Below are 20,208 nucleotides of genomic sequence, written 5' to 3' on the forward strand. Positions count from 1 at the left end.
GTTTCCACGACTTTGGGTACTTCTGTGTTAGGGGTTGATTTTATTAAAATCAAGTTTTTTTTTTTTTTTTAAATACAGGTACAAATTTACTTTTCAAATGTCTTTTATTTATAGATTTTATTCCTAGACCCACATTTTGAATCTGGAAATACCGTAAAATACTATATTTGAGTGAAATAAACTTTTTAAACCCTTTACATTAAAGCCTACATTAAAAGTGCATTATGGGTGTTGATGTTTTTATCAGCGGTGAAAACCCCTTCAAGAAAGTTTATTTTCTAAAAGTGTACAGGGTCAAAATACCCATAGTTGAAGAAACACCACAATTACATTTTGATGAAACCATATTTTTGGGAATTAACGCCTAGAAAAAACGATGGACAATAAACCAGAAATGAGTATGAATGAGTAAACAGGGTCCATTTGGATTTTAAAGTTGACATTGCCTTTTTTCTGCATCAAATTTTCTTGATCAAATTCTTGATTTCATGATCGGAGTCCTCTACGTCTCCTGTCCTCCTGCTCCCTCTCCCTTCCCCAGTCTCTATCTCGCTCTTCCTAGCGCTCTCTCTCTCTCTCTCTCTCCCTGCTCACCTACTCGATATTCCAGCCTTGTTTCCCTGCAGTCTCCAGCACAACTTTCTGACCCACTTCCCATTTCCTCCCTGGCCCTGTGATCAAAGCCTGCAGGACGGCATTGCCTTGGGCAGCGGAGAGCGGGAGAGAGGGATGAGGGGATAGAGGAGAAGGGCTAGAGGAAGAGATGGATAGACAGGGAATATGGCACTCGGGTGGAAATGGAAAGATCACAGAACGAGGGAAGGGAGTTCATACAAGTGATCTCTCAGTCCAAGGACAAAAAAATGGCAAGATCAGGGTCAGCTACGCTAGTGCAGCAAGTTATGGTCATCCAAACATGTTCCCTGAAAAATGTCCACCTACAGTGGGTCTTCATTTTCACTCTCCGTACTCCATTAACATAAGAAACGCTTGTTTGTATAATTACTTTAAGTGCCTCTATTATGGATTTTTGAAAATGACCTTTCATGTAGTGTGTAACATAACTCTAAGTGAATGCATTCTGCAAAACATCCTTCAAAGTTTTGAATGATCTGAAAGTGCACTGTATATAAAATTATTGCCTTTCAAACGTAAGAGTCGACTCTTGATTCAATGAAATTAATCTTTTTTCAAACGAGTCATAAGCCGTATCGTTGTGACGTCAAGATGAAACATTAGCATATTGCCCGCCCACTTATTGTGTGTGTAGACACCAGGGAAAAGTTATTTTTTGTTTTCATTTTGTAAGTATTGAATATTTGGATCTCTTTGATTTTATTTAAATATTAATATTTTTAAAATGTCTTTATTTTAATTCCCTAGAATCCGCATAAATCTGTTAATTGTGAAAACAGTTCAATTTAATCAGTTATTAAAGTATAAACATGGTAGCTGTGGAACAAGCAAGAATTAATTAGTAAAAATGTATATGGGTTACATGTAATAAATTGGACTTAATTGGATATGCAGCTGGTTATTGTGCATTAAACACATTTGGTTTGTAATTTGCATTACCTCAAAATTTAGTTTATTAGCAGTTTATTTAGTTTAGTACCAGTCAATAGCTTTCTGGAAGAGACACGAATTTGTCCCACAAAACTTTCGTTTGACCTGAGAGTATGGACCACTATGACGCCTTTATTAAGGTTTTGCATCTTTTTGGAAGCTTGAACGCTCCAGTCTCCAATTCTACAAGCACAAAAAAGTCACCAAACTAAATTTTTTTTCTGTCCTTTTCGGCTGGGCAGATTCACTATCTACTCTCATGTAAAAATCATACAGATTACCTACATACATGAGGGTGGGTGAGTAAAAAATTATCATTTTTAGTTTGACAATGTGTACATTATAATACTTAATTTAGTAGGTATTTCAATGTTTTGTTTGAATGAGTCTCTGACTTTCTTCATATGGCTAATGATGAAGAGTTTAAAAGAAGAACAAAGATGTTGAGAGAGAGAGGGGAGGGAAGACACTGGCCCATTTGTACCCAGACCAGAGCATCTTGTACTTTAACATTCTCCCTGCATTCTGACAAAGAGCACTAATTATAAATAAATTAGGGACACGACACGGTGAGCCACAGAGGGACAGGGAGAGGCGCAAGAGAATGAATGAGAGAGAGGGAGAGAGATTGAGGGAAAAGGTGGGGGTGAAAGGAAAACGGGGAAGAAAAGAAAAAAAGATAAGAGGAGACAGGAATGAGCAAGGAGACACGGGCCGAGAGAAACGAAGAGAGAGACATGGATAAACAAGACTGGAATTACTAATAAATGGCTTTAGTGTGGATTGCGAAGCCGAATATGAAACATTCAACAAAATATTTTGATTAAATAAGCAGTAGAGACAAAAAAAATGGCGCTTTCCACATTTTGCAAAGAAACAGTAACTAAATTTTTTAAACATTTGTTTGGGGAGATGAGAAACACCAAAACAATCATATCACAGTTCAAGATTCATGCAATTGTATAAGTGCTTTCAAAATGAGCTGTCTCATTATACTCCTGAGACAGTTGCCAATTGAGGTGGAATCCTACCTTCTAATGAGTCGCCATGAACTGGAAGTAGCAACAGATCTTTTCTTATGTATTGTAATGTACATCTGAGTTAACAAATTATCAAAAAGGAAAGAAAAAATTGGACGTCAAGGACTTCTATTCATCGATTGTTGATTAGTTAAAAGAAGATCTGAACATGAGTTTGCAGTCGATTGTAAGAAAGGGGTGGGGTTGTTTAAGTGAAGTGAATGATTGGAGAAGCCGTTTCACCGCGTGATGGTATTTTTATAAAAAATTATATGAGATCAATAACATGCATCTAGAAAATTGAAAAACTAATTAGGGGTGGGGTTAGGGATCCGTGGACGGAGATGAGTAGGATTAGGGGTGGGGTTAGGGATCAGGGGGCGGAGATAGGTAGGATTAGGGGTGGGGTTAGGGATCAGAGGGCGGAGATAGGTAGGATTAGGGGTGGGGTTAAGGATCAGGGGGCGGAGATGGGTAGGATTGGGGGTGGGGTTAGGGATCAGGGGGCGGAGATAGGTAGGATTAGGGGTGGGGTTAAGGATCAGGGGGCGGAGATAGGTAGGATTAGGGGTGGGGTTAAGGATCAGGGGGCGGAGATGGGTAGGATTAGGGGTGGGTTTAGGGATCAGGGGGCAGAGATAGGTAGGATTAGGGGTGGGGTTAAGGATCAGGGGGCGGAGATGGGTAGGATTAGGGATGGTGTTAGGGATCAGGGGGCGGAGATAGGTAGGATTAAGGGTGGGGTTAGGGATCAGGGGGTGGAGATGGGTAGGATTAGGGGTGGGTTTAGGGATCAGGAGGCAGAGATGGGTAGGATTAGGGGTGGGGTTAGGGATCAGGGGGCGGAGATGGGTAGGATTAGGGGTCGGGTTAGGGATCAGGGGGCGGAGATGGGTAGGATTAGGGGTGGATTTAGGGATCAGGGGGCGGAGATAGGTAGGATTAGGGGTGGGGTTAGGGATCAAGGGGCGGAGATAGGTAGGATTAAGGGTGGGGTTAGGGATCAGGGGGCGGAGATGGGTAGGATTAGGGGTGGGTTTAGGGATCAGGGGGCGGTGATGGGTAGGATTAGGGTTGGGTTTAGGGATCAGGGGGCGGAGATTGGTAGGTTTAGGTATATGTAAGGTGGGAGGAGTTGGATCTGGATCGGTGTTCTGATTTCGTGTTCTGCAGTGAGGATCATCTCAGAGAATCAGCTTTTTGGAACAAATCAGTTTGACTAAATGATTAAAATATTTTGTCACTTGCCACCAATAAATGTAACTAGCAGAAAGAGTCACTGAAAATACCCACCATTAATGCACAGACTGACAGTCTGTCTGAATCAAACAGACAGGAGAAGAGATGCAAACAGTAAAAAGTGCCACTACTCAACCAGACTGAATCTGATATCAAATAATAATATAATGCTAGACCGCATTTTAAAGCAGGGGCAGGGCCAAAATGTTTTTGAAATTAAGCTATACACTTTCTTTTTGCACATCTAAACGTTTAAATGGTAATAGAATGGTTTTTAACCAAGACCGCTGTAAACATAAAATATTAACTTACTGTCATTCAAACTTATCAGCCCTGACTTTCAGACGAAGGAAAGAAAAGGGCAAGTTATCTAAATAGATCACACTTCAACCCTTTTGGCCCTGCAGTCATTTCTGTCCATACAGCATGACCAAAGAGCTAGAGATGCTGGACCCGAAAGGCCTGGATCAGTTTTTATACAGCATATACTGAAGATGATTGACAATATCGCATTAATTTATTTTGTGCAATCACATTAGAGGTAAGATATAATAGTCGGTAACTCCGGTGGGAAGGGAGGTTGATGCGTGACGTTAGAGGTGAATGGCAGTAACACAGACGGCAAAGGTCACAAAGGTCACCCACGTCTGCCCCTCGCTGACCTTCTCTGGGCAACAAGGCTATAACCATGGCAACTGACTCACAAACATATGTGATGTCATCTATTATAAGAGGGTGTTGCTAGGGGGAGGGGATGGTCACACACCAACACACACACATTTTGCTGTATGTGCCAGTGCCCGAGTCATCAGGGCCTATGCCATATCCAATGATCGCGTCAACTTCCCAGACAGCCATAAAAAAATGGAAGCCGAATCAAAATAATTAGCATTCCCGTAACGCAGGGACTGTCTGTGTGCCCCCTGGCAGCGGTGAGAGGGGCTTTCTGTCTTTCTCTCTCTTTTCCCTTCTTCTTTCTCCCTTTCCAGCTCTCTGTCTCAGCCTGTGTCATTTCAGCAGAGCAGCTCTGGGTGAATGAGGTGGCATAATGGAGGATGATGACAGCAAACAGGCAAATTACAAGTAAACCTTAGATTGCTGTCAGACACAGCAATACAAAGACAAATGTATAGCATGGTCCAAAAAGTCAGAGCACTTGTAAAGATTGTGATATGACAACATTAATAGTTGTTAAAATACCATTTTTATAATCAGTAGTAATACGTAGGGGTGTGACAATACATCACAATACAAAAATGCAACAATATGTATTGTGGATAAGTGACAATATGTCTTGTATATAATTTATGTGTAAGGAAAAAGCGTTTTAGTGTCAGTAAATGTTGAATATAATGTATAATAATGCAATGGGGGAATATTTTAGGGTCCTGATAATGCCAAATGTATTATGTTACCAGTTAAAAGTGGCCAACATTAGTTTAAATTGATCTAGTCAGTGACAGAGTGCAAGCATATTCGTCTAAAATAATTCTGTAATTTCAGCTTCAGAATCATGAATTTTTTTTTCTGGTGTCACCATTGTCCAAGTCCGAGCCTATTAATTTACTTTACCATTCTATTCAATATAATAACAAATTAAAAATTTTAAATCAACAGTACATTTTTTGTAAACCTTTTACTATATGTCTTGGAATATCGCAAGAATATTGTATCGTGAGTTCAGTATCGTAATATGTATCGAATCGTGGCATGAGGGTATCGTTACACTCCAGTAATAAGACTCAAACTACTGTCAACGTCTTGATTATGTGTTTGCAAATTTATGCCCCACAAAAACAAAATGAAAATGAATTAAAATAAAACTGGGAATTAAAAACATGCTCATCATAGAAAGTATGACATTGTTAATGTGTTTTAGATTAGCTTTTTAGTGCTTTCTGTCATTCATGGAGCTTGACCGCTTCAGTCCTTAATTTGTTCCACGGGGACAAAAAAATAAAGGGATAGTTCACTCCAAACCCATTATTTTCTTTAGTGAAAAAAACATCTTATAGGTTTGGACTGAACTAGGTGGAAAATGAGCAACTGGCCGAGTCACCAGTGATCAACTGATCTAGAAACACAAAAGCATGCACGTAAAGAAACACGCACTTGGATCTCTGATCAGGATGTCCCAAAGTCATCTACAATCAGTAATTTGCTGTGAATTAATGGCTCTATCCTAAAACCACTCTCCGTCCTACACACATGGAAAGGCCCTTTCTAATTGGACATTGATTGTCAAGGCCCTCCAATCTCGTTTGAATATCTAGAGCATGTTAATTGAAGAATGGGATTGGGTGTATCTTCACGCTTAAGGGGAGGAGAGTGACATAGACAAATGAATGTACTCTCACAGACACAATTACAAGAGCTCACCCATGAGCAAACTTACACGCCACAGCATAAACATGAGCTCACGGGGGGACTTCAAGACTTCATTTAAAAAAAATTTCCATTTAAAAAAAACCCTCACACAGGAAACTCACAGATAATTTTATGGAGAGCTCAGAGCTGTTTGACTGTAACACATCAAACCTTCAGGTAATCCAAATGCTTTAAAACAACAAAAGACTGCAATATGAGGAATTACAGCAAGATTTTCAACCTTTTCTGAAGTATATGGCACTTTTTTATCATCCACCAGGTGAAAAACATAAGTATGATTAATTAATATATATACGTATATATATATATATTTTATTCATTTTGGGTAAAAAGGTCTGGGTGATTCAATTGTGTATCAATTGAATATGAAATTAAGGAAAAACAGTAGTCTGACAATGTTTTATTTTAGCTTAATAAGTCTTGACAAGACAAAGATATATTTATAATTCATAATGTTCATCAAATTGTGTGTACACTCAATTTTATTATATCCAAATATGCATTTTTAAAGGTAATAATTAAATGATTCTTTTCGTGGATCGTTTGAATCTTCTTTTCAGGCTCATGTTGTTTTAGTTTTATTAGATCTCAGCTGCGCATTCCCTACCATTGATCACAAAATTATTTTAGATTGTCTGCAGTGTATGGTTGGCATTCAGGACACAACCCTCCAGCGGTCTGCCTCCTGTCTTAAAGATAGGACATTTTCTGTTAATCTAGGAATATTTTTCCTCTACATCCGCTCCTTGATTATGCGGGGTCCCTCAAGGGTCGATTTTAGGTCCCTTGCTATTCTCTGTGTATATGCTTCCACTGGGCTCAATCACTCAGAGATATGGCATGTGTTATTATTGTAATGCTGAAAATTTTATTTTCCAGTATGCTTGGAGCAAATTGCTTTGCAGGCATGAGGTATTGGCTAGCAGACAACTTCTTACAGTTATATGAGAGCAAAACTTAAGTTTTGATTTTCGGTTCCCCCAAGTCCATTTTACCTGGACTAGTCGATCATGATCATATAAGTAGCTTTGGATTGATTTTAGACTCATAACTGCTTTTGCTCATAATTCTTGGTCCTCTTTAAATGAGTTCTCTTTATCATAGACTCTTATTTGCCATTGAACCACATTTTTTTTTACAAAACACTCTTAGGCTGAATACTTCGAGGAGTTTTGAAAAATTCCTGACCTTAGGTATGAGCAACAGTAATAGTGATGCTGGCTTTAGCAAACACTACTAATCAATGCCACAAGCATCGGCACATCAAAGTAAACAACTTAAACTGCCAGAAACGCCATTAAACACCTCAGTTCTTTTCATCTCTCTCTCTCTCTCTCCAGATGCACATCAATCACAGCACCACAGCATCATCAGAAAGAGTACATCTGAAATCATGATGGATGACAACTTCCCCTAGATTTCCCCTCCTGTGCCAAAGCCATTAAACTAAAGGCATCAAAATGCTCGCACGAATAAGGATCTCCTCAGTCTCGTGTCCGTCCCACCATACCGAAACCAGAGGCGCTTTCCTAGTTTGACTGCGTGTACGTGCTCACCATAATTAATCAAAAAATGTATTTTTTGTTACAAACCCTTACAACTTACTTTCTTCTGTGGAACACAAATATAATTTTATTAAGTTTTATTTTAAGGTGGCCTATATTAGTCATGCACGATATTTCAAATCTGGAGCCAAACAACAGATTAGTTTGAGAAATAGACATTTAAGTGGTTATTCACTCAAAATATATATCGTGAAAAAGTCATAATGCCTAACACTCTCTCATGGAAATTCGCAATCATATTAAGGTTGGGTGTATTGGTAGCATTTGTACATTCATTTTCACAAAACCTTCATTCTATCTTTATTTTCTAAAAAGCATGTTTACAAAACAAATTTTATGAATACTCCACCAAAAAAGTCGCTTTGTCTTATGAAATTGGGTTTTAAATATCTGATTCACGATCAAATGGCTCTTTTGAGTGAATTTCAGAAGCATTTTTTTTTTTGCAAATTCAGAATGATTCAATTTAAATCACAACATAATTTCCTAAGATTTGAATAATGAATGTAAATGCAATTAAAGATATATTTTTAAATACATTCTCTAATATGTCTTGAGCAAAAATTAATAAAATACCTAAATAAAATAAAATAATTAATTAAAAAATAGTATTCATTTAAACGCAGAGCGCATTTGACACATAGACATACACACACATATTGATACTCCAAAGCATACAAAATGTACTCAGTCTTTCCAGGCTCATATTTTCTGCCATAAACACATGCTATCAGGCCAAATGGCATGGGGCACAGGACGCAGCTCGAGTCATTATTAGCGGTGCCCTCCGTATTGTGTTGGGAATGAGCTGTGATTGCCAGTTATGTGTAATATGCTGTGAATGTGCATTGACATGGCTGACTGCTCAGCAATATACAAGGCAATTAACTTGATTGCCCTATCTCAGACTACCGCTACCAGCCCGAGTGAGAGAATGAAGACACAAAGAAATACGGCATCAGACGCTCAGCTAAAGCTAAAGCTATGAGTGCCGGAAAGAACAGTTAGCAGGAGACAAATGCTGGCCAGACAATTTTGCTGTGATTTATCAATCTGTAAGGAATAATGATAGGAAATGCATAGACAGTTTGAAGCACTGAAATGAATGTGTGGACTATTAAAGTGTCATTTAAATATAAAAGACTCATGCATCACTCATGTCTTAAAATAAGAGTGTTATTTCCTGTGTGTTTCCTTGCTGGCATGATGCTATGGTGTTGTAGTGTTTGCCAGGGTGCATCTACAGGACTTCACTGACCAAAAAAAAGTAGGATTTACTTTGAATTACCAATTTTCTTTCAGAAATTCCTAAGTTTCAAAAAATTACCCAAAGAAATGGTAAGCAACACATTGAAATACACATGAAAGTAGAAAGACTGACTATGCTCTTGTAAAATGTACTAAAAGTATCTTCCACAACACATTTACAAACACACAGCATCGCAAACCTGTGGCAAGTAGTTTCTTGTAAGTATGACGTGGACTTACAGAGAACATGCTTACTGTACATAGATCATGCTCTTATACCGATCAAGCAAGCTACAACACGAAAACACGAGTTGTCCTGAAAGCATGAGATATGATATTGTGCCGACCAGATCATGTACTCGGTAATGGAATTGTTACCACGCAGTCAGGTTGGCGATATTATGTGCCAATACTGAAAACTAACCGCTATGCCAACTAATTCATTCCCTCTGCTATGTTAACAACATACAAGACGGTTAAATGAAAACGCATAACTACAAGAAAACTGATTCTCGCACTCCGCTGGTCTGTTCTGTCACTGGCAGGTGAATGTGAGTGTGTGTGTGTGTAATGATTGTGTCATCTGTAAATGTGTGGATGTTATATGGGAAGCATCTGTACACAGGGGGATGTATGACTGCTGCAGTACTTATTTATTGTTTATTTTACTTTATTATTATAATTATTTTATCATTATATTAAATATATTGTGTGCTAATGTACTTTTTAACTTTAACCCTTAATGGATGGGTTGGCTGCAACTGAATTTCCCCCCTGGGGACTTATAAAGTAATCTGAATCTGAATTTAACTTTGACTCATCATATGTTTATGGTGGTTGTCAGTGTATTATAAAAGGTGCAAAATTAATTTTAGCACTTCAATTTTATACATTTCTACATTTTTTTTAAACTGTCAAATTAAGTTAAATCTGTAAAATCGAAAATGTTGCCACTGTATTTTTTTTTTTTTGCTATTGTTCTGGCAACAACAGCTGCACTGTAAAAAAATATATGATGTAATCACAACATTTTTTCTTTTGTCAAATCAACTTAATTTATGTAGTTCTTCAGATAACATAATATTATGAGTTTCTGATGATCATTGTATTACAGTAACTCCATTTCAATTGAACTTAAAATTTTTCCATTTCAATGAACTTAAAATTAAGGCAACCAGGTTACTTCATTTTTTAAGTTAAACCAAAAATATTTTTTACAGTGTGCCAGTTTTCAACATAAATTTATAAATTTTTTTATTTTATTGAATTTTTTAAAAGTGTACGGAAAACACACTCTTGCCAAGTTATAAATTTAAATGTTCACTTCCAAACCAGTTTTACCAAAAAATCTAATATCATTAACTTAAAACTAAATTAAAACTAATAAAACATTTTGGTTATTTGAAATAAAGCTAAAAATCAAATAATTTGTGTTAGATTTTTTTTTTTACTTATCTCAAAATATAATTATCTCCTCTGATAATATATATATATATATATATATACAGTATATATATATATATATATAGATATTGAGAAACGGCCAAGGAACGCTCTCAGGACTTTGGCAAATGCACAAGGTTCTCAGCAAGTTATGACCAAATGTTCATCCAGTAACATTAATATGATGTATTAATACGATGTATCTCAGAACGATAGCACAAAGTGTTATTTATACATTGGAACATTTTTATTTCTAAAACCATTTAGTTGGACGTTCGCCTAACATTTTAAAATGTTCCAACTTGTTTCAGAGAACATTCAAATGTAACGATTCCTTAGTGTTTACAAAATGATAAAAATGGAATGTTCATGTAACCAAAGACTTTTAAAAAACTGGACATTCTAAACGTTTAGAGAACGCTTTCAGAACATACTGTATCCCACAATGCAATGCACTCTCTATTCCTAGTGTGATGAATGAACTAGAAGGAATAGTGGTGACCAAGGCATGGTGATTAGACTCTTCTGCCCAAACTCCTATGTCTTCCAATGTTCTATAAAAAGGTAGTCCTGCTCCCAACAAACGGCATTGATTCAGACAGAATTTGGCATATTGTTCTCAAAAAAGAGGAATATTTTAAAACACCACAGATGTATTCCCTCTTCAATTGGCTTACGCTATTCTATGCACTTTTCATTTATTATCATCCAAAAAAACGACAGACTTTAAATGACACTATGTTTAGGGAGATGGATGAAAAACAATCTCCGTAGTTAGGCTTTGAGCCCACAATATCACATATCTGGCCAAGAAACAGACACAACCCACAGTTGTTTTGTTGAATGAAAGCTTGAGAAAATATGCCATACTGGGAGCCAACAATTACATGCAAAACACATTGCTAGATAGGGAAGGGGCCGACAAACAAACGTTGAACAAACAGGAGATGGGAGCGAACAGAACATCCCGAGGGATGAAACCTGCCGTGTGCGCTTTCTGACTCACTCACCAAGCTCATGACTTTGGCTAGTTCAATGAAATCCACATTCCAAATGTGATAAAAAATGATTCTGCATAAATGGCAGAGATTTGATGAGTTTTTGTAAAATTTGTTTTGCATATTGCCAGTTGAACTTAATACAACACTCAATGACATTCCTACTACTTTCCTACAAGTACATAGTATGAAAAAGGTGCGTTCCCGCCATGTCGTAATTACCGCAATTACAAGATTCAAACTTTGTGTGATCTCTGAATTTTCGGAGATTCAGTTTAATAATTTCTATAATTGACTTTTGTTAATATCTTAATAGCAACATGACATCATGACTTTTGCGTAAACATACACGCCACTTTCGAGGTAAGTGGCGTGTTATCTCTACGCATTTTGAGCTATCCGCGCGTACCCACGTGTATGCGTGTATGTCTACGCCATTAACGTCCGAGTGATTCCGCGTGTCTGTACACGCCATCAAATGTCCGCGCGAAACGACTACATCTGGGGAGCGATCTTTTTTTTTCCTAGGATGGTTAGGGAACAGTCATAAATGCCATTAACCCCAGTGACGGGTAGGTTTAGGAATGGGGTTGAGGTAAGTCATATATTTATATATACAGTAATAACGTTAAGTCAACGGCGTTCATAAACACGCTGAAAAGCGATTATGCGCATTGATAGCACGCCAAAAATGGAAATACGAATTGGCGTGTCATACACACGCTACTTCATGAGATCAGTCTGCTTAATTATAGTACAATAATACAAAACAGATTATTGTGCCTAGAACAAAGTTCTAAAGTTCTGCTAAATAAATATTGTTCATTAATACGGCATTTACATAGCCATTGTTACTTGTTCTATAGTGGTTTTCCCTATTGATTACTTAAATTATATGGATACATTTTGGGCGTTAATAGTTTTGGCATAGAAGCGCACAATTCCAAGTCCGAGGATGTGAACAGCACCGAGAACATAATGGGTTTATGCTAATTCCCACTAGCGCCCCTTGTGTCAACACTGACATTGCAACACATACATAATCATAATGAATTGCATTCTGACAAATGTAAGAATGCAATAATGTGTGAAATCGAGCTTGTGTGGAATGGATTGTACGTTCACGTTCTTGGGAGAAATGCGACTCGGGCCTTTCAATCTTTTTTGTCAATAACCAGTTCATTCTTTCACTCTGTTCCATCCTATGTGAGTGTATTTGTAGGTCTTTCTCTTCATGTTCGTTTCAGGTTACAGTGTCAACGCTCCCTAGTGGCTCTCATTGGTTGCTGTGATGGTGTCAGTTGCCCCGGGGTTTGCCCTCTCACTGATCAGTCTCTAATCCTCACTGATGGGGGTCTGCCTGGGTCTAGCGCTGGGATTATGGGGGCACGGGACCACATCTCTGGGGCAGCTGGCCGTTCCCTCCAGAGAGAGGAAGCTCAGAAATATATGCTGAGACAGGAATTCTGATAAGTTGACTGAAAGGATATGCAGGCAAGACATTATCACAATTATTATTGTTCACTAGAACAAACTCTGAACCTTAAGTATTAAACTTTGGCACGTAACTCATTCAACACTGTGTGCGATTGATATATTTTGCTTTTTGGTGAGAAGAGGTACAAGGTTTAGCTTAAAAAATGTAAAATATTTTTCATTCAAAAGCAAGAAAATGCTTTTTTTTGCAAAAAAATGTACACGACTGTTCAAAGGTTTGGGGTCAGTAAGATATGTTACATATTTTATTTGTAATAATACTCATTAAAGATGTTTTAACTGCTCAAACGTGACAGTAAATATATTATTTATGTTAGATTTGCATTTTGAACTTTCTATTCATCAAAAATTGTAAAAAAAAATTGTAAGCAGCACAATGGTTTTCAAAATTGATAATAATAATAAGAAATGTTTTTAAGCAGCAAATTAGCAGACGTGAATGATTTCTGAAGGATCGTGTGAGTAATGATGCAGAAAATTAAACTTTCCTATCACAGAAATAAATAACATTTTAAAATATATTCATTCACACACAAAATAGTTATTTTAAATTGTATTATTTCACTGTTTTTACTGCATTTTTTATCCATACATAATTTTTTTTAATTCATGCATGTTTAAATATGCATGTCATTTAAAAAAAAAAAAACTATGGTTAGGTTTTACTTGATTATAAAATAATATAAAATAGTAATACACACACACACATGTGTTTAGTTACCACACCACTACAAACCAGACGACAATACAATCTCTTTGTGCATACTTCAGTCAAAAACAAACAAAAAAAATGTTTCTGTATATATATATATATATATATAATTAATATTTGGGCCGCAATGCTTGCATCACACATCCAGACGGTGTGTTTCTTGTGTTGTGTTGACTGTCAAAATGAAACGAAACAGACTGCACAATCAGACAGAACAGCCCAGCTCAGCTCTTAACATAGAGAAGGCGGGCAACTCGCGGATTTAAGCGCTCTCCTCCCCCCTCTCTCTCCTCACCCCCTTTCATGAATTAAAAGAACAGTCTGCAGGGGGAAGCATAGTTAATTCTGATCAGATCTCTCTCTCCCTCCACTTCCCCTGGCGTCTCACTCGGCCTGACAGACATAGATGGGATCTGACAGTAAACAGCCGAGCGGATGCCTTGCGCGTGATTGACACGCAGGCAGGTCGCCGCGCGCCCGCCCAGCACCTAATCCTGCCCTGTCAGGTCTAATTGGAGAGGTGGAGCCCCGTGTCACCAGGGCAACTGATTGGCAGGACCCCGGCTTTGCATAGATATGAGCTGTAGATGAGGGGTGCAGTACTACTTCACTGCTAATAGAGATGTGGAGACTGATATAAACAGACACGCAAACATTTTATGCATATTTTACACACAAATGCACATTTACTTCCCATACTGGACGAGTTATAAACATATACTGACAGAAATTACAGGCCACATATGCACACTATTAAATGCACAACGTACTATGATGGGCCGCACTACGGTGGCCTGTTAGAGAGGTATACGGTGAGTTACTTTAGAAGTGTTAAAGTGTTTCTGGCCCTGTTTACACCTGGTTTTAAGATGATGACACTAAATACAGGTGTAAACGGGGTCTAGGACGTTTTGAGCTTGTCCACTTTCTACCACTTCCAGAGGTAGTCAAAAAACGTATTTGACCGGATTGCGTTCGCCTGCTCTCCGCCTACTGACCAAATGCATAAACATTATGGGACACGCGCTAGCCAGACAAGATTTAAACTTTGTTGGCTGAAAACCCAAGTTTAGTTTGAAGACGAAAAACAAACCAAGCACAATGTTCTCTCACCATTCCTGATTTCTAACACACACTCACTGCGTTCTGCTGGTCTTGCGGCTGTCAGAGCAGAAAGGAAAGCTACTGCTCTCCATGTGTTTTCTGTCGTCTCTGGGCACATTCTTATGTAAATTGTGCAAGCTTATTTTATCCATTAGATCGAAAGATCTGGAAAAAAAACAACAACAACAAAAAAAAAAACTTGCCCATAGACCCTCCACTCAAATTAGCACAGAAGTGGTTGAAAGTGGACTTATTCTAATTTCTAGCAATATTGCTTATACAGGGAGTATACATTATTACAAGGGTCACAATTAGTTTTGTAAAATGCAATGTGTACTATGGCTCAAATACACCTCTTCTATGATCATGTTCATTTTGATATTTTGGGGGGAATACAATAAAAAAAATGTCAGGGTGATACAACTGCACTAATGTGATATGAGAAAATGAAATATATATATATAATTTTCTCGCCCTTGTAGGGTGTACAGGTGTATGGTGCTATTTGAACAATAATGGCTGTATTTTGAGTTATTTTCAGAGGACAGTACATCTATCCTGCTATACAAGCAGCACACTGACTATAAAATATATCAAAGTTTCATTTCTATAGTATTGTTACTTGAGAAGATATACTAAAATGTTTTCCGAAATGTGATGGGTGTACTCACTTTTGTGAGATACTGATATATATATATATATATATATATATATATATCTCAGTATATATACACACACAGTGCTGGTCAGAATCATTTGCCCCCTTGGTAAATATACTCAAAGATGGCTGTAAAAAATAAATCTGCATTGTTTATCCTTTTTGATATTTTATTACAAAAAAATTTAAGTAAAATAATTGAAAGTGGGTTCTTGCTTTTAGTTCTTGCTTTCCATGTGAATCAAACCCATGGCCTTGGCGTTGTTATTGTTGTGCATAACTCTTTGAGCCACATTATAAATGTACGATACTTGTAAAAAAATAATAATAACCTTGAAAAATTGTATAACTTGCACTATTTACAAAACGTTCATGTACTCATCAGGTCCATAAAGATTTTGTTCCAGATTCTGTGGCCTTGTAGTTGTGTCATATGGTTAATGTGTTTAAGTGCTTATCATTAGCATTTTTTGTATGTGTTTTTTTTTATTAATTATTATTATTCATCAAATCATTAGGTGCGTGTTTGTCATTTTCATCTGCAGCTGTACGTTGCCTCCAGAGTTTAAATCTAAGGGTGTTTGTTGCATGACCCCACCGTTACATGTGTGTCTGCTGTGGAGTGATTGACAGCTGCCACTGACCTGTAGCAGTCAGAAAGCCATGGTAGAGGTCACCAGGTTAGACAGCGCAGCGTTGCTCTAGAGACGACCTCAGCCCCTCATCTGCATACAAGCCTTCATTAGTAGCACCACGCAGCCTGCATAACAGCACCATAAATTAATAAGGCAGCTATAGGAGATGGTGCGGTAGAGAGCACACTTAATTAGGGCAAGGTACAGTCACATGGGTCAAATTTAAGTATATAAAAATATTGTGGATATACCAGAAACAAATGTGTTTGTTTAGTGCAACAGATGCTTTTATGATAAGCTTAACTAAACTCAGATCAAATTAAATCAGAGAAACAATCTACCTAAGTGTGAACTGTACTGGTCTTATTGGTTCTTATGGAGTCTTTCGTCAGATGATGAACTCCCCCAGCCAAAAAAAAAGCAGTGAAGAGGTTTCATTAAAATATTATAAACATTTGGAATTTACATTTTGGAATAAACATTTGGCATACAAAATTGTCAACTAAGTCAAAGTCATGAGTTGCAACCATGCAGAAAAAAAGGAAATGATATCATAAAGAGACCTTGCAGACCCTCATGACTGTGTCTAAAGGTCAATTAAGTCTCTTAAAATATCTTAACTTGTCCTTTTTGTGACATGCCGGGATTAGTTCAGGTTATAAAAGTTATGTGGTGTGACTCCTAAATATGTAATTTTCATTCATTACTAATTTATGATATTTTTTAAAACATACTTTTTTCATGTTTCAAGATTCACACACACGGGTTTCCTGTTTCCAGAGGCAGAAAGCCAGATTGGTGAGTTGGTCCGCTACTGCAACAAACTTAAGTATTGAAGTTATTGTTTGTATAGAACTGCTGACTCAATAAAATGTGATTTAAGTTGGATCTGTTTGTCTGTCTTTAATTTTGCAGTGTTACAGTGATATATGTATTTATTATCATGTTAGGCTAGTAATGTAAAAGCCAATGTTAGCAGTAAAAAATCTAACGGACAGTCCGAATTTGCTTTTATATATAAGTTACATTACTGTTTTTACATTAGACACCACAACTGTGCTACTATCCTACTACACGAAACACGTATTTTTTCTGCCTACCGGTTGTGCGTGCAAGCAGTGATGATGTTACCGAGAAATTAGGGATGGGCAACGATTAATCGCGAATAATCGCATCCAAAATAAAAGTTTGTGTTTACCTAATATATGTGTGTGTGGTGTGTTTAATTATTTTGTATTTAAAAATACACACACATGCATGTATATATTTAAGAAATATTTGCATGTGTATACTTTGTATATATTTATACATAACTAATATTATGTATAAATATAAATATTTGATATATTAAGAACACATTTTTCTGAAATATATACATGCATGTGTTAGTATTTATATACAAAATAATTATACACACCACACACACATATATCATGTAAACACAAACTTTTGTTTTGGATACGATTAATCGTGATTAATCGTTGCCCATCCCTACGAGAAATCCATGTATAAAACACCTATTTATACTCTTTTCTATTTGAATGCATATTTATAAATTTTATAAACAAGCAAAAACTAAATTAGATGTTTATGTACACTAATAATACCCAAAAGGTTGGGTACAGTAAGTTTTTTTATACAACTTGAAACACACGACATCTTTGGACTCATCAAATTTAAACTTTTGAAAAAAATCTATATCTAAATCGTTTTTTTTGGGGGGGGGGGGGGGTTACATTAGAAAACCAACATGAACATGAATAGTACATTTCCACATGCAATTCACTTTTTAAAAACAATCTTTTTCTTTATAATAGACTTACTCGTCATCATCTCAAGGAGACCCATGACATGCTGATTTCTAATGACCACATCATTGTCTTTTAATCCTGGTTCCTCTTTAACCTCTAAAAAGAGAGGAAATTAGCTCAGTCGTCACAGGAAGCAAGACTCCGCCGGTGAAGATGGACGGAGTGTGAGAGGAGGCTGACTGGGCCGCAGCGGGGCTGGAGCGCTGGGATGCCCGCTGTGCTCTGGAGGAAATTCTCAGGGCAATCGATGGTGGGGATTAAGGCTGGGTTTTGGGCTCAAAGGCCTGGATCTTGGCGTTATCCTCCAGGGGAACGTTGGGAGCGCAAGTGGAGAGGCGAGGAGCTAACCTGGAACTGTCAAGTGCGCATGAAGGGCTTCTGAAAGCCAGGCAGGAAGATTCGCAGGGGCCGCTTCAATGCACGGAGCCGCTCGCGCGTGCTCACCATTCCATGGCAACCTTATTCAATATTCTATGGAAGACGGAGCTACTCAAAGTTTGAACTTGGAGAAGAAGAAGAAAAAAAGCAGCCTCTGAGAAGACTGGATGTGCTTAACTCACTTCTCTCTACTTGCTATAGGATCATGCCAGGCATCCATATTGATTCTGAATGGTCAATGCAATCATCTTCACTCCGCGCTCCCCGGGGTGAAACCGAACTCGACGCTTGAATTCACGACTCATTACAAAACGAGACTGAAAAAAACACATGCGCACAAGAAGACCATGGGGAAATTACAGGAGAGCTATGGTGAATCTCAGAATTAAACAGCATAATTAATCATAGCGGAAAAAAAGACAGCAAGAGAGGGGGGAAAAACAACCACATTGCTAATAAACTTAATAATAATTGCATTTCTTTTCCACATCAGAAAATGCAATCAGTCCAACCATGAACTGACTAACTAATCTGCATCAGCCTGTAGTCTGTCTGGCCTTCAGTGCCAAAAACCAGTGACCTGAACACATGACGTGAGCAATAAATCTACCAGAGAAAGTTGATTTCCAAGAGGTAAAAAATATATAAGTTGTCTTATTTTCCCTAATCAGAACAGGAACCAAATCACACAATTTACAGTGGTCACAAAAAGTATTTAAACGGTTAAAAAAAATTAGCTAGACTACCATTTAAATGCTTTGGGTCAGTACGAAATTAGGCCTAAAACTTAAAAATAATGATGGTAAATACATTTAAAATGTTACAAAAGATTTCCGTTTTCCAATAGCCTAAATTCTGTTCTTCTGAACTTTCTATTCACCAAAGAATCCAAAGTAAAAATGTATCACAGTTTCCACAAATATATTAAGAAGAGATGAAACGATTTCATTTCTCGCCATTATGGTGACCATATGATAACGGTTATCAATATCACAGTATTATTCAAATGTGTTGGAAATGTTTAAAAAGTACTGATACACACACTGAAATCATTTTAACATTCTAAGTTTTATATCAAAACCCAATTAAAAATTAAAAACAAATAAAACTAGCAGCACTCTGCACTATTTTGTTTGCCTAACGAAGTTCAAAATCAGTAATTAATGTCACTTTTATGAGCTTTTCTTCAAACAAAATGGTTTGGGTTAGTTTTGATGGATAAATGATATTCACATCAACCACAGGTGTAACTTACTAGCTAGTTCTTCACATTACCTATGAACGTTTTCCTCAAACATTTACAACCACAAAATGTAGCTACCATATGGTTTATTATTTAAGTCTTTTGTGACATTTTTTTTTTTACTTGACAAGTAACTTAGTAGGCCTACATTTACTGTTTACATCATTCTTTCAAATAAATGCTATTAGGCTAACTGGCATCGGTTCTACTTTAAGTAGGCCAAGTTACCGATACAACGTCCACAATAGACGCTGATCAGAATCGTCTGTTTTATTTATTTGATTTATGATAATGAGTTATAGACAGCTTATATTGAGTTATAGAGAGTGTAGCAATTAATTAACTTACCTGTCAATCAAAAAGAAGTACGTGGTCATTCCAACTGGGTTTTCTCCGTCATCGGTTCTTACGACATTCATACCGATGTTTACGCTCCTGTTTTGTGTTCGTACATAAACAGTGCAGTCTGTTGTTTACATCCGAGTGCCTCCGTAATGGCCGGCCGCTCATCCGGGTTACCGCCCAGAATGTGACGGACTAAAAAGGCAGCAGCCAATGAGCTTCAGGATTCTCTCTGACGTTTAGTAAAACAACGTAATAATTAAAGTAAAAAATAAAAACTTAATTACAAGTCATAACATGGCCAAATAACGACCGTGTAATTTAAAAAAAAACACATTTTAAAGACTACTATTTTGTCTTCT

General features: G+C 37.2%; 1 protein-coding gene across 3 annotated transcripts in view; it reads right to left on the reverse strand.

Annotated features, from left to right (window-relative positions):
- The window catches only part of npas1 (neuronal PAS domain protein 1), an 80,993-nt gene extending 61,024 nt beyond the window's left edge, over window positions 1-19,969 (reverse strand). Inside the window, exons 1-2 of one of the 3 annotated variants that reach the window (XM_089121413.1) lie at window positions 19,853-19,969; window positions 16,082-16,197 (exon numbers count right to left, since the gene is read on the reverse strand). The gene's annotated coding sequence lies outside the window, so the exon portion shown is untranslated. Of the gene's footprint in view, window positions 1-16,081; window positions 16,198-17,895; window positions 18,301-19,852 lie in introns of those variants that run through there. The other 2 variants (XM_089121414.1, XM_089121415.1) reach the window with 2 other exon arrangements.
- Window positions 19,970-20,208: the final 239 nt, after the last annotated feature.

This window comes from Pimephales promelas, chromosome 16 (genome assembly GCF_988280905.1).
Source record: "Pimephales promelas chromosome 16, fPimPro1.hap1.1, whole genome shotgun sequence".
In the NCBI taxonomy this organism is placed as follows: Eukaryota; Metazoa; Chordata; class Actinopteri; order Cypriniformes; family Leuciscidae; genus Pimephales; species Pimephales promelas.